We start from the raw sequence: 14,132 nt of genomic DNA on the forward strand, positions 1-14,132 counted from the left end.
GGGCGGCAGTAGGAGGCACCAGAGCCACCAGGTGCTCTGGAGAAAAAAGAATCAGGCTCCTCAGAGCATTCTGGGATACTGGAAGACTTCAACTTAAGTAGAACAGCTTTGGGAAGTGGCCACATGACAATGGAACAGCAACAAAATAAGGCAGGTTAGAGATAATCCTGCCCTGTAATGATGTAAATCTAAAACAAGTAATGAGTGCTTTAAGCCACTTAAAAGGTGTTAACATGCAACCAGTCCAGGGTTAAGGGCTCCAGCCACCTAAACATGAGCAAGACAGGTGACACATGCAAGGAGTGCCCAGGTAAGAAACAGGGGTCTGGATAGTCTTTGTAATCGGGGGGTGGCAAGCACAGCTATGCAAGGCCTTAAATGCCTGCATACCAATGCTCGGAGTATGGGGAACAAACAGGAGGAACTTGCCCTCAGAATAGCCAGTTCAAACCCAGACATAATGGGGCTTACAGAAACGTGGTGGGATTCATCCCACGACTGGGCAGTTAGCATTAGGGGCTATAGGTTCTACAGGCGGGATAGAGAAGGAAGGAAGGGGGGGGTGTGGCTCTCTATGTCAAAGAGCAATACACATCTTCTGCCAGCAAAATGGGGTCAGAGGAGGGGCAAGCTGAAGTGCTCTAGGTCAAGATACAAGGGGGTTGTGGGGCGAGGAATTTAACTATGGGGGTCTACTACAGACCCCCCAACCAAGGGAAGGAGCTGGACTGGGAATTTTCGGGCCAGCTTGCAGAGGCACTTAAGGCAAGGAATGTAGTTGTCTTTGGTGATCTAAATTACCTGGACATCTGCTGGGAGGAGCAGTCAGCCAGGTCGGACTGTTCCAGGAGGTTCCTGGCCGAGATACAGGACCTCCACTTAACCCAGGAGGTGCACAGTCCCACCAGAGGAAATGCCCTGTTGGACCTGGTCCTGGCCACAGGCAATGATCTGGTAAGGGGGCTCCAGGTCCTTGACCACCTGGGTGATAGCGATCATCGCTTGCTGGAATTCATCATCCAGCGCAGGGTGTCAAGGGCCTGCAGCAAGGCGGTAGCCCTAGACTTCAAGAGGGCCAACTTTAATGAGTTGAAGAGATTGCTGGGAGAGGCACTGGGGTTCTCAAGGGCAGGGGAACTCAGTGCCCAAGATGAGTGGTCGTTCCTTAAGGAGACGATACTCGGGGCCCAAGGGGTGACAATCCTAACTAGAAGCAAGGGGGGCAAGAGTGCCCGAAAGCCTCCCTGGCTCACCAAGGAAGTCTGGGAATGCCTGGTTGCCAAAAAGGCGGTGTACACCTGGTGGAAGGGGCGGGGGGGGGGCTATCTCCAAAGAAGGGTATACCTCCACTGCTCCGGCCTGTAGTGGGGCTGTTAGGAAAGCTAAGGCAGACATAGAGCTAGGACTAGTGTCCAAGATCAAAGATAATAAAAAGTCCTTTTTCAAATATATAGGGACAATGAAGCAGGCACTGGGAGAAGGCAGATTCTTCACCTCTGTTTTCTTGTGCAGGGACCAGGACTCCCTCACCGTGTTTCAAGACGGACTCTAGGGGAACGTCTCAAGACCTAAGGTTGAGGAGGACTGGGTTAGAGTGCTTCTGGAGGGGCTGGACGTGTTCAAGTCAGCAGGTCCAGATGCTCTCCACCCCAGGGTGTTGAGGGAGCTAGCAGGGGTTATTGCTGGGCCCTTGGCATGGCTTTACGAGCGCTCGTGGTGCTTGGGCCAGGTGCCAGATAATTGGAAGATAGCCATTGTGGTCCCCATTGTTAAGAAAGAGAGGAAGGAGGACCCGGGCAATTATAGGCCCGTCAGTCTTACCTCAATCCTGGGGAAACTCTTTGAGAAGACCATCAAGGAGCACATCTGTGATGGGCTGGCATCGGGGATGATGCTCAGGGGCAACCAGCACGGTTTTATTAGGGGCAGGTAATGTCAGACCAACCTGATTGCCTTTTATGATCAGGTCACCTGGATGCAGGTGTCACCGTGGATGTAGTCTTCCTGGACTTCAGCAAGGCCTTTGACACTGTGTCCCACCCCATCCTCATTAAAAAACTAGGCGACTGTGGCATTGATGCCTGCACGGTCAGATGGATTGCTAATTGGCTGAAGGGTCGTACTCAGAGGGTAGTGGTGGATGGGTCATATTCGACCTGGGGGGAAGTGGGCAGCGGAGTCCCCCAGGGCTCGGTCCTTGGGCCCACACTGTTCAATTTCTTTATCAGCGATTTGGACAACGGAGTGAAAAGTAACCTGTTCAAATTTGCTGATAATACCAAAATTTGGGGTGAGGTGGGCATGCTAGTAGGGAGGGAAAGACTGCAGAAAGACCTGGATAGGTTGCAAGGGTGGGCTAACAAAAACAGGATGTGTTTCAACACGGACAAGTGCAGGGTGCGCACTTGGGCGGTAGTAATCTGCAACACACTTATAAGATGGGAAACTCCCTTCTTGAGAGCACGGAGGCAGAAAGGGATCTTGGAGTCATCACTAACTCCAAGATGAACATGGGCCGACAATGCGAGGTCACGGTCGGCAGGGCTAACCGGACCCTATCGTGCATCCACAGGTGCATCTGAAGTAGGGCTAAGGAGGTGATCCTCCCCCTCTACACGACACTGTTCAGGCCACAGCTGGAGTACTGTATCCAGTTCTGGGAACCCCACTTCAAGAGGCATGTAGACAACATTGAGAGGGTCCAGAGGAGGGCCACCCGCATGATCCGGGGACAGCAGGGCAGACCCTACAATGAGAGGCTACGGGACCTGAGCCTGTTCAGCCTTCACAAAAGAAGGATGAGGGGGGACCTTGTGACCTGTTCAGCCTTCACAAGAGAAGGACTAGGGGGGACCAGAAGGGTTTGGGGGAGACCTTGTTTCCCCTAGCATCCCCCGGGATAACAAGGAATAACGGCCACAAGTTGTTGGAGAGCACGTTCAGATTAGACATCTGTAGGAACTACTTCACAGTCAGGGCGGCTAGGATCTGGAACCAACTTCCAAGGGTAGTGGTGCTGGCTTCTACCCTGGGGGTCTTTAAGAAGCGGCTCGATGCCTACCTGGCTGGGGTCACTTGAGCCCAGTTTCCCTCCTGCCCAGGCAGGGGGTCGGACTTGAAGATCTACAAGGTCCCTTCCGACCCTACTTCTATGATTCTATGATTCTATGATTCTCTGAAAAAAGGCCCTTAGATGGCTCAAAGTAAGCTGCCTAACCTGAGCTGAGTTGTTGAACCCTTGCACACACTCACAGTTTAACTCTTAATTTTAATATTTACCTTTTTCATATATCTTTCATTTTATATATATATATATATTTTTTTTTAACCTAAATGATCACTTTAAAACTGTGCTTGTATTTGAGTAGGGCTCAGAGGCCCCTGTCAAGATTTTGTTTAATCACTGCCTCATATACTGGTGCCCTAGGCCTTCTGCATCAAAGGTGACTTTCTCCCTATCTGTGGGAGCAAGTCCCAGAATCATGAACAACTGGTGCCTCCTGAGACTGGGGTCACCGTTTGTAGGCAGCAGCAGCGACGGTGGGAGGAGAGTGGTGAGTGGCAAGCAGGAACTGCCCACAGATGCCAGCAGCGGTGAGCAGCAAGCAGCAACAACCTGCAGACGATGCCAACAGCATTATTGGTGCAGGCAGGGGTGGATGGCAAGCGGCAACCACCAGCAGAAGCCAGCAGTGGCCTCAGTCAGTCTCAGGGGGGCACATGCCTCCCCACACACCCTGTGCCCTCCCTCCTATGAGTCACCTATGCCTAGAAGAAAGTGTGATTTTGTGAATGCCCTGAAGAGGTGAGTAGGTTCAAGGAAAAAAAGCACACCTTACTACCTTACCACACCTATTCTGCCGGTGACTGTGGGAATAATGGCCTTCAATATGTCTATGCACACTACCTCCCTCCCTTCAGCAGAATATCCTCAGCAGATTAGGTAGGGCTAAACTATTTTCCACTGCATCACAGAAGCAGCCCAAAAGTAGAGAATAGGAGCAGGATGGAGAATTTGGCCATCTGGGTTTATAATCCACACTATCTGAAGTGTTTTACATTTCCTACTATATGGTTACCAAAAACATTTAATAAAATACCGTACGTTCACAAAATAATAGTATTTAAACATGGAAGCACATTTACTGTTAAAGAGCCTACATTACTCAACATTTGCCAAAAGAGAAAAGGGAATCTGTGGTAACTTTGAAATCATAAGTGACAGCTATTAGCAAAGACTGGCTTATAGATGGCACCCACTGTAGGACAACTATTTCATCTCATGTTAGTAATTTAATGTAATACTTGGATGTAATACTTGGAAATTATTAATTTCCAATAATTGTTTGGGAAACTGTGTGTTTCATTTAGATAGACATCTTAGAAATGGAAGCTTTGGGGCTTCCCAGAGCTAAAAAAAAATGTTAATTTAACTGACGTACGAAAAGGAAGAAAAAGGAAACTGTTTCTAAAAGGTAGATATAATGATCTAACAATATTTTTAGGGTGGGTTTTGGAGTTTTTTTTTGGTTTTTGTCCATCACTAAAAAAAAACAAAACCCCCAAACAAACCTTGAAATTTTGATTGGATCATGGAATTATAACTGTACACTACTCTTCACAAAATATTAGGTTCAGAAGTGCAGTGAACTAAGGAGCTTTCTTCTATCACTGAGCTATGTGTCCTGCCTGGAATTCACTGTAAGCTATTGAAAGGGATCAATTGTCTTATTGACGTTAATGCTTATGGTTTCCCATTCCTAAGTAGTAATGCTACCTGCAGTTAAGGAAACTGGGAGAAAACAGCTACTGGTGGAGGAGAATTTCTCCCCCTGAAATGTTTGGAGGTGAATGACATCTGTTTACTATACAATGACAAATGAAGTTAACCTCAGAGGGTTAAACAATAGATGCAAGGCACCTGGGCTTTAACATATTCAATTGCCCAGAAAACAAAATCAATTTTGTTTTTGTTAATAGCATTGAAATATGCATTACACTATTTTAATTAAAGCAGTCTATTACACATGCTGTTCCATTCATTCCTGCATTCCCCAGGGCAGTAGGCATGTACAGTGATAAAACATAATGAAAATAATTTATAAAGAAAACAATACAATAAATCAATCTGATGCCTAATGAACCTGCATTACAAGACTGGATACATTATTTTTTAGATTATGTAGTACTTTCTTTTCAAATGATTGGAAGAATGCCCTACAGCACTTAATATCTCCTTGCTCTTTTTCACTGTGTTATTAAAATACAGCAACTCAAGTTGTAAGAGAATCTCAGCAAAACAAGCAGAAATCCTTTTTATTTACATTTTTTGTTCATTTTTCTTTCCATATTCTTTACCCTATTTTAACAGTCATCTCCATAAATGGAACACCTGTAAATACCAATGGGATTCAAACAACTGCAGATTTCTTCAATCAGTTTAGTATTTCCTATTAGTCATATAGTAGGCCCAGAGCCCACAAAGCAAGTTTGGGTCCCATTGAGTTTGGCACTGTAGGAACACCAAGAAATAGGCCCTACCTGGGGTGCTCACAATCTAAATGAGATTAAAGGTGAAAGGAAAAGGAGCAGTGTAATTTCCACTTTACAAATGTGGAACAGGGTGCAGGGACATTAGGTAGGGTGGCCATCATAGAGGACATTCCAATTTTCTGCTACTCTGTCCTCTGTCCTCTATTGATACGACCAGACACCTTTATGTCCTCTATTTTTTTCTTCAAGAAAAGGTGAAAGGTGTCTGGTTTCATATCAATAGAGGACAGAGGACAACCAGACTGTCCTCTATGATTGCCACCCTAATATTAGATCCCAGATCCTCATTTGTATTTTGGCACCTAAGTTGCATTGATTTCAAATAGCCTTACAAGGACTAGGCCATGTGAGAAGCTAGAAAAAAGAGCCCAGATTGCCTCAGTCCCTATACAGTAGTTCAACAACCAAAAAAAGTTTACTTTCTTACTGTATTAGGTTACTGATTAGTAAATTATACCTCAATTTATACTCATATCAATTACTCGATTTATCCCAAACCAGTAGACATGACAGTGAATGCAAATTATCCCTACATGTACTGAATGTAAAATCACAGTCCACCGTATGTCATGTTAATATGAGTTTTCAAGATTGCCTTCAAACTTGATGAAATATTCTAGTAAAGAAAAAACCTACCTCCTTTGTCACCTTGACTTGGGACAGAAGTTACACGTAAACCAGTTTAAGTGAACAGAAACTGGTTTAAACCTGTAACAGAACATAAGTTCAGTGCATGTAAACCAGTTTCAAAATGGCTGAAACCAGTTTGAGATAAACTTAATTGAACATAGTATCAGACATAGGCGACGTGTAGGGGGAGGCACAGGAGGGCACTTGCCCCCTCCCCGAGATTGGCTGCCACTGAAGCTGCCACTGGCTTCTGTGGGTGGTTGCCATCCCCCTCACTGCCAATTCAGCCACCAGTGGCTGCAGGAGGTTCCCACTCACTGCCCACTGCTCACCACTTGCCACTCACTGCCCCCCCCCGCCCCCTGCTGCTGACAGTACCATTGGTGACTGCAGGCAGTCCCCACTCGCTGCTCACTGCTTGCTACTGCCAACACTGCCAGTGGCAAATAAAATTCACAATAACATTTATATCATTAAATTTTACGTTTGCCAAATACCTATGAATACATCACAAATTCATTCCATATAGCCCTGAATTTTCTTACCTTGGGATTGATGAGGAATAATTGAAATTTAAGCTGTTTTCTTTTTTAAGGATGGTAACATAAATCACTCTGTACAGTTTCTATCTAATTGATTTAATAGATGCAAACACCTCTAGCATGAAAAGCTGTGTGGGTAAGTGTAAAACTGGGTTTCCATGTGAAATTTACCCCTTTATAGAAGGCTACAACTCTAAATATAATTTCCCAGGAAACTGGATGATTCCAATATTCATGGACAATTATACTGTGGACTGACCAACCCAGCAGAACAGATAATCTCCAGTGAAAGCTGCTTTCAATTAATGGACAACTCTTACAGGGTGAAGTTGTGATTTGAACTGCATTGCCATATGGGAAAAAGAAGGGAGTTAAATCCCATATCCACCTCTGTATAGTTTGCTTGGACTTTTGGATATATAGAGGAAACCAAGCTTACATGCCTCCCAGTTCATTCTCTGAAACCAATATATGAGAACTGAGCAGGAAGAAATGTAAAAAAGACAGAAATTTCTTCCCCCTCCCCCACCACATATATATGCACAAACCAATGACCACAAAAGCTCAATGAGCTGGGTTTGCTGTGAGGTACTAAGTATTGCTGGTATAGGCTATCAGTAAATTACAATCCTCTAGAAGCAAAGACAAAGTAGGATTGAAAGCTGTGAATGAAATGGGTATCTCTGAGTTATAATGGTGGGGAGGGATATTTTTACTGAGAAATAACAGAATTCCAATATTTTTCAAGTAGGCCTATTAAGTAACATTTGCTGAGGACTGTTCCCAAAATCACTCTAAGTCAAGAGTGGCATAACCCTGCCCCTAAACTCAGCTCTTGCCTGAAGAGCCATATGTAAGAATTTGATTTACTTGAAGCTTCTCTGTAATCATTTATGAATAGTGTATGCTAACCTGGTTATGGTGTATTTTCTAGGGGGAAAGAAAGGCAGAAAGGAAAAGAATGGCTCAAAATAAACTACTTCTAAACAAAAACTTAAGAGCTGTAAAGCCACTATTAGCTTAGATGATTTTGTTTTTTCTCTTACTAAACTACAAAACTGGTTTCAACCACAAGAGAAAAAGAAACTCCCAGAAAACAACAGAAGAATTGAGGCAGAATTAACCCCCCCCAACCCCCCCCCCAAAGAGAACCATTTATTTCTAGAGAAACATACAGCATATATGGGGTACTTTTAGAATGACTTTTAGGGGGAGGAACAGGGAGCTTCAGCCATGTCTAAGAACAAAAAGAAGGAAAACACTAATGTCTTGTCATGTTAAGAAATTGGTCCTGCAATTTTTTAATTTAAATCTTCCAGAATCTCCATGCTTTGGTTAAAGACTAAAATTTTTTAGGAGACAAATAGTGCTCCCTAACTTAAGGCATGTACCTTTTGCAATTTTCATGAAAATTGTCTAAATTTGGTAGTTATAGGACTTGTGTTTCTAAGGAGTCACCTAGTCCAAATATAAAGCACCATCTACCTCAAGCTAGAGACTTTTGAGTGTGTGATGAACTTACGGTAGGGATAACTTTAGAGTTTTATCTTCAGTTAACCGCAGTGAAGACAGCAGAGTGAGCCATGGGGTTGAGTGTTGGACTGATGAAGGAGCTGAAGGTGTCATTGGTGGAGAGAAACAGAAGAGTTGGAAGACGGAATCAGAAGGAGGACAATGATACCTGCCTGTTGAGTGGCAGAGAAACTGGACAGGGGAAAGGAACACGAGCTGGGGTATTTACATGAGACTGATGAGACAAGAGAATGGGAACTAGTGAAAAGGATAATAGAACAGCTAGAAAATACTCCCTTCCAGAATCCAAAGTTTACCTCAAGAGCCCTTAATCTCTCTAGTTCTCAGTCATCAATAACTAGCAGTACAAATCATTGGCACAGTGTTCACCTCAACCCCCTCTACTTCCACAGCCACATTCTTAGAATACTATTGCTACTAGGTATTAGGAGTGTGCAAAGTGGGCCCTATTCAATTCAGATTCAGATTTGGCCTGAATCAGGGACAGTGATTCAATTCATTGATTCAGATCACTGTCCCTGATTCAATTTGGCCAAATCTGAATCTGAAGATTTAATCTGAAGGTTTGATTCGGCCATAGACACAGCTTTAAATGTTTTCTCTACAAACCTTGAGGTACCAGGCATGGCTTATGAATGCTGCAATGCTGGGACAGATGGAGCATCCCACAGGAGTGTGGGGGAGCCCTCCATGTGCTCAGTGGTGAATCCGGAAGTGGACCAGAACTACTTCAGGTCCACTTCCAGGTCTGCTGGCAAGTGCATACCCACCCCCCCCCCGTCCTCCCCTTGGCTTGGCAATTGGCCACAGGGGGACCCTGGGTGCCCCCCTCATACCCAGGAGGTATCAGTTAATGAGCCATAGGGTGTGGGGGGGCCCCCACGCACTCCCCAGTGGACCCAGAAGTGGACCGGAAGTGCTACTGGTCCGCTTCTGGGTCTGCTGCCGAGTGTGCTGGGGAGGCCCCTGCACTTCTGTGGAACACTCCATGCACCCTAGCATTGCAGCATTCATGAGCCGCCTGCCACCTAGAGGTATGTAGAAAAAACATTTAAAGCTGTGTCTATGACCAAATTGCCAAATCTTTATGAATCTCTCCGAATCGATTTGGAGGGTTCCAATTCAATTTGGAGAGATTTAAGGGTCCTTTGATTCAATTTGGATTTGGAGATTTGGCTATCAATTCAAGCCGAATCTCTGCCAAATGGAATCAGGGACCAAAGCTTCACACAGCCCTACTAGGTATCTCATTTTAGGTTGATGAGAAAAACATCTTATAGGATAGAATTTATAGTGTGAACAATGTCCAGACTGTGCCAGGGAATACAGTTGAAAGTGGGGGACAGTCCAAAATGGCTTCTAGGTGATTAATTTTGTTTTTTCCAGTTAGCTCAAAAACAGAAATCTAGTCTGAGGCAGACATCCCACATGGAATATTTTGGTCCAGGCAGTTAAAGTTTGGCAAAAAAATATGCAACAGAAAGTGGGATTTTTTCAGAGGAACTACCACAGAATCTAAACTATAGGCACCACTGTATGTACCCTCTAATACAAACACATTTCATTTCTACACACACCAAATTTTGCTGTGTTATGCATCAAAGTCAATGGCTTTGAAAAAAGGTAATTTAAAAAAAGATTTTGGCCCACTGCTTCTTTGGGGCATCTCATCCTGTTAAATAACTTACCTCTAAGAAGCATGGCTAGACCTTCACTGTTCAGTAACTTATGATTGCCTTTTTAATAAAAAGCTTGAACCTTTCTTTATACTCATTAATCATATTTTTAGATTATAGCTGTTGATATAAAGAGTGTATTTCAGCTCTCAGATGCATCCATACAAGTTCCACTGAAGCCCACATAGGAGATATCTGCACATAGCACAGTGTGGATGGAAGCCTATAGTTTTTTTATATTATAGTCTCATCCATTTTTACTTATTTTTACCTTGTCATGTAGAAATCAAACTTACCTCTTATCCTCTGTGATTTCTGCTTAATGTCATTATAGCAAGTGAAGCATTTTAGATCAAGAGTGCTCAACCTCTGGTCAATGGTCCTAATGCAGCCTGTATAGCCATCTCATCTGGCCCACAGGGAACTGCACAGGTTGGGAAATGCTGTGGCAGTGGAGTAATGGCCATTTACATCCACCCTGCTCCACTGCCAAATTCCTGCAAACCCCAAGTACCCTGCAGGACACTGGTCCATGCCCCCTTCCCCCTACAGGGCTGGATTCAGGCTAGGCCACACCCCATTCCCCACAGTGGAGATGGACCAGAGCCCCTCCCCCCTCCACAAGGTTGGTTCAGACCTGGACCACACCCCTTTCCCACCAGGGGCCAAGTTGGGGTTGAGCCATACCTCCTTCCCACTCCCCCAGGATCTGATAAAGCTTCTTTCCCCTGTGGGGCCATGTTGGGGGCTACCCTGCCCCCATCCCTCTGCATGGCTGGATAGGTGCCTGCTGCACCTATGTAGGCATTGGATCTGGCCCATGGATGGACTGGACACTGACCATCCAGCCCATGGGACAAAATTGATAGGCACCACTGATTTAAACTAACAAGAAAAGACAGTAGGATCTTCAGGTGAAGATCTGCAGGTGTCATGCATCTCCTCACTTGAATTTTCAAGAAGCCAAATAAACCTCTCAGAGCAACCTAGAACCAACTAAACTATATGGAGGAAATTCATCTCTACAAAGCCAGCAAAAGGCCTAGGCATCACTTCAAGTGAATTTAAGCCCTTTAAGTGCACTTTTCAAAGGGATGAATTGGACACTTATTGAATATTTGCACCATAGTCCTTCCCATTCCATCTCCCAAATTTGCATAAAAATACATTTTGAGAATTTGGACACATTTATTTATCTCAGACAAACATGGTTCCCTGGGGGGCTGATCCCACTTACACTGAAACCAATGGTAAAATTCCAGTTGATTTCAATGGTGGCAGGACCAGACCCCAAAATTAGCCTGTTTTTTCTGCAAATAGGAGACAAAACCTTAGCTGCAAGTCTCTTGACCCAAATAGAGTTTGGTTAATTTTCTTCAGAGCAGTATTTGCTCTTACCTATTCTTTGCTTTTTGTGTCTCATTGGCAATAACCCAAGAGCAAAGCTTTCTGTGCATTGTTTCACTTTGTATAAGGTCAACTAAGGTTTTATGTAAAACAGATGGCCAAACTTAAAAATTATTTTTAACACTGCATTGAAAGTGGGATAAATGCAAAAGTGGTGGAAATTACTCTTTCTCTGTTTTGAGAGGTTGTTGCAATGACTTCTAGTTTAGTCAGTGCCTCAATTTTGGAAAAGGAAAAAAAAATATTTTTATTATGATGAAGCTGTTTGCTTTGCTGTTCTTAAAGGTCCTAAAGAGAATCAGAAATAAAACCACTTCAAATAGTTCACTGGCCACTTTTGATGGAGATTTAGAGTCTAAAACACAATTTAATCTGTCATAGGTCTATGATTCTGTGGTAGCTATTGTACAGTGGCTAAAACTTGATATGCAGGTTACCAGCCTGGGCACCACTTTTAAATACACTTTTTTGTTACAAGGCCCTTTTCTTCAGAACTGAAACTAGGTGGATATGCTGATTAGCTGCTTTGTCTCTAATTAGGACTGGTATATTTAGGTATTTCCAGTTGTGCAAATATCTGCAGATTGTGCTGTATTACCCATGCAACCTCCCAGGTGATCTCTAAGAACCAAAGTGAAACACAGTTCAACTATACCAATTTCAATTGAAAACTAATTTATTACTTATTAATATTATATGTTATTTATATCACATTGGGAAATAGAGGCCTCTGACAAGCTTGGTCCCCTTCTGCTAGGCAGTGTTTAATGATGATGATGATGATGATGCATGTGTTGCCATACTTGTATGTAGGAAGCATGAGGGACAGAAAGTCAGCAACAGGTAGAATATTCAATGTGAATAAGAACTTGGGCATCTGAAGGAGGGCCATTTGTAGATGGTGTGGTCCCCAGTCTGAGCTTGAGCACCACATCTAGAGCCTGTGTCATTGGAGAGGCCCCAAGAGTACATGCTTAACTTAAACCATCCAATGCCTGTTCTGAGACAGTTAAGTCCAGGCCCTGTGGGGCAGCTGCCATCCTGAGAGGTGGAAGCTGGTGTTGGAGATGAAGTTCTTTAGCTACAGTTCTTGTACAGCATATTTTACGCTCTACTGATGGGAAGTCCATGCTGTAGGTGATATGCCATCTGCACATTTGATTAACTTATTGGCCTGAGTGGAGAATAGGTTCCGAGACTTCAGGCAGTAGTTGGTTTTCTGGCTTGTGGCTACTAGGCTAAAGTACAAACAATGGTTGGGATCTTAGGCATTAAGGTCTGGGGCCAGGGTAGCAGCTTGTCTCCTGATGTTGGGATGGGGGGAAGGGGAAGGAATACCCAAGAGGACTCATAAGTAGTCAACTGGGGTTGGCATAAAGTATCTGGTAATGGACCTCCTGACACTGTTAAGGCTGGAATCAACTAACTTAATGTGCATGCTGCAGCCCCATACTGGTGCACAGTACTCAGCAGGAGCATATGCAAGTGCCAAAGCAGAGATGCAAAGTGTTTGGAAACTTGCACCCCAGATGGTGCCAGGAAGGTGATGGATAAGATCTCCTCTACTATTAACCTTACTCTGAACCCCTTCCAGATGGTGATGGTAGGTAACCAACTGGTCCAGCTTGACTCCTAAATAAGTAACGGTATAACAATGTTCAAGTGTCCAGTCACCAATCTTGACTTTTATTTTTTTCTTTGCTTGATTGTTATTTAGGTGGAAGGCTGTTGCCACTGTTTTAGTGAGGCTAAGCTGGAAACACCATTTATGGAAATAATTTGCAAGAGTGTTCATATCTGATGTCAAAGTGGATTCAATGGCTTCCCATTACTTGCTTGATTTGGTGAGAGTCAGGTCATCAGCATAGTCATACTTCTTGGACTGAATGTCAAACAGGCCAACAATGTACATATTGAAAAGCAACAGAGAGCGTACTGAGACCTATTACTATGGTGGGATATGTTACACCTATGACATCCCCTACATCCCCTATCTTCTATATCCTAGGGGGTTGAGTGTTTCTTTCTTTCTCTTCTCCTTTTAGCCCAACATTTTTTTTTCCTTGATCATGTAGCAGTGGTTCCTCAAAACAAATAACAGCAAGCATTTAATCTCTATATGTTATCAGTGGTGCCTGAAACAGTGTTATCCCATCCTATATTATCCCATGACACTAAAACATTGTATAAAACTATAGAAATTTAAGGCATGTTGATTTATGATAATGATTCTTGCTCTATCATGGACAGCAACTTCCTTTGCTCCTCTCCGTGAGTATATCTGCACTTTCCATGGTACGTTTTGAGGCTGTCCTACCTACCAGCTCTTATTCACAAGAACCAAACCTGGAAGTGTGGCAGCCAAGATACTTTGGTGTAAACCTCCTACTGCTACTGTTAAACATATAGGAAAAGATCTCATGGACAATGATAGAGGACATCTCCAGGGCATCTTTACTTATGCATTTCCAGGTTTGGCACATGCAAGCAGGAATCAGCAGACAAGCCTGCTTTTTTTCTCACCAGCTTCAAGAGCGCTGAGGCCACATTGCAGAGATATCCCAGTGAGAGACATCATCACAGAAGTGAAGGCACCTCCTTTGCATGGCAGACCACTAATCATCATCATAAACAAGCCAGTGTCAACTTTCTATTTTTGCCACACAGACGGTTCATCAGAATAAGAAGATGACATTAAAAAGATTGTTCTCACAATCACCTTGACAGAGCCAGATACTTTAACACTGGTGTGTTAGAGATTACATGGTTGCCAAGAAGTGTTCCTTTGATC

This window comes from Alligator mississippiensis, chromosome 7, assembly GCF_030867095.1.
Source record: "Alligator mississippiensis isolate rAllMis1 chromosome 7, rAllMis1, whole genome shotgun sequence".
NCBI lineage: Eukaryota > Metazoa > Chordata > Crocodylia > Alligatoridae > Alligator > Alligator mississippiensis.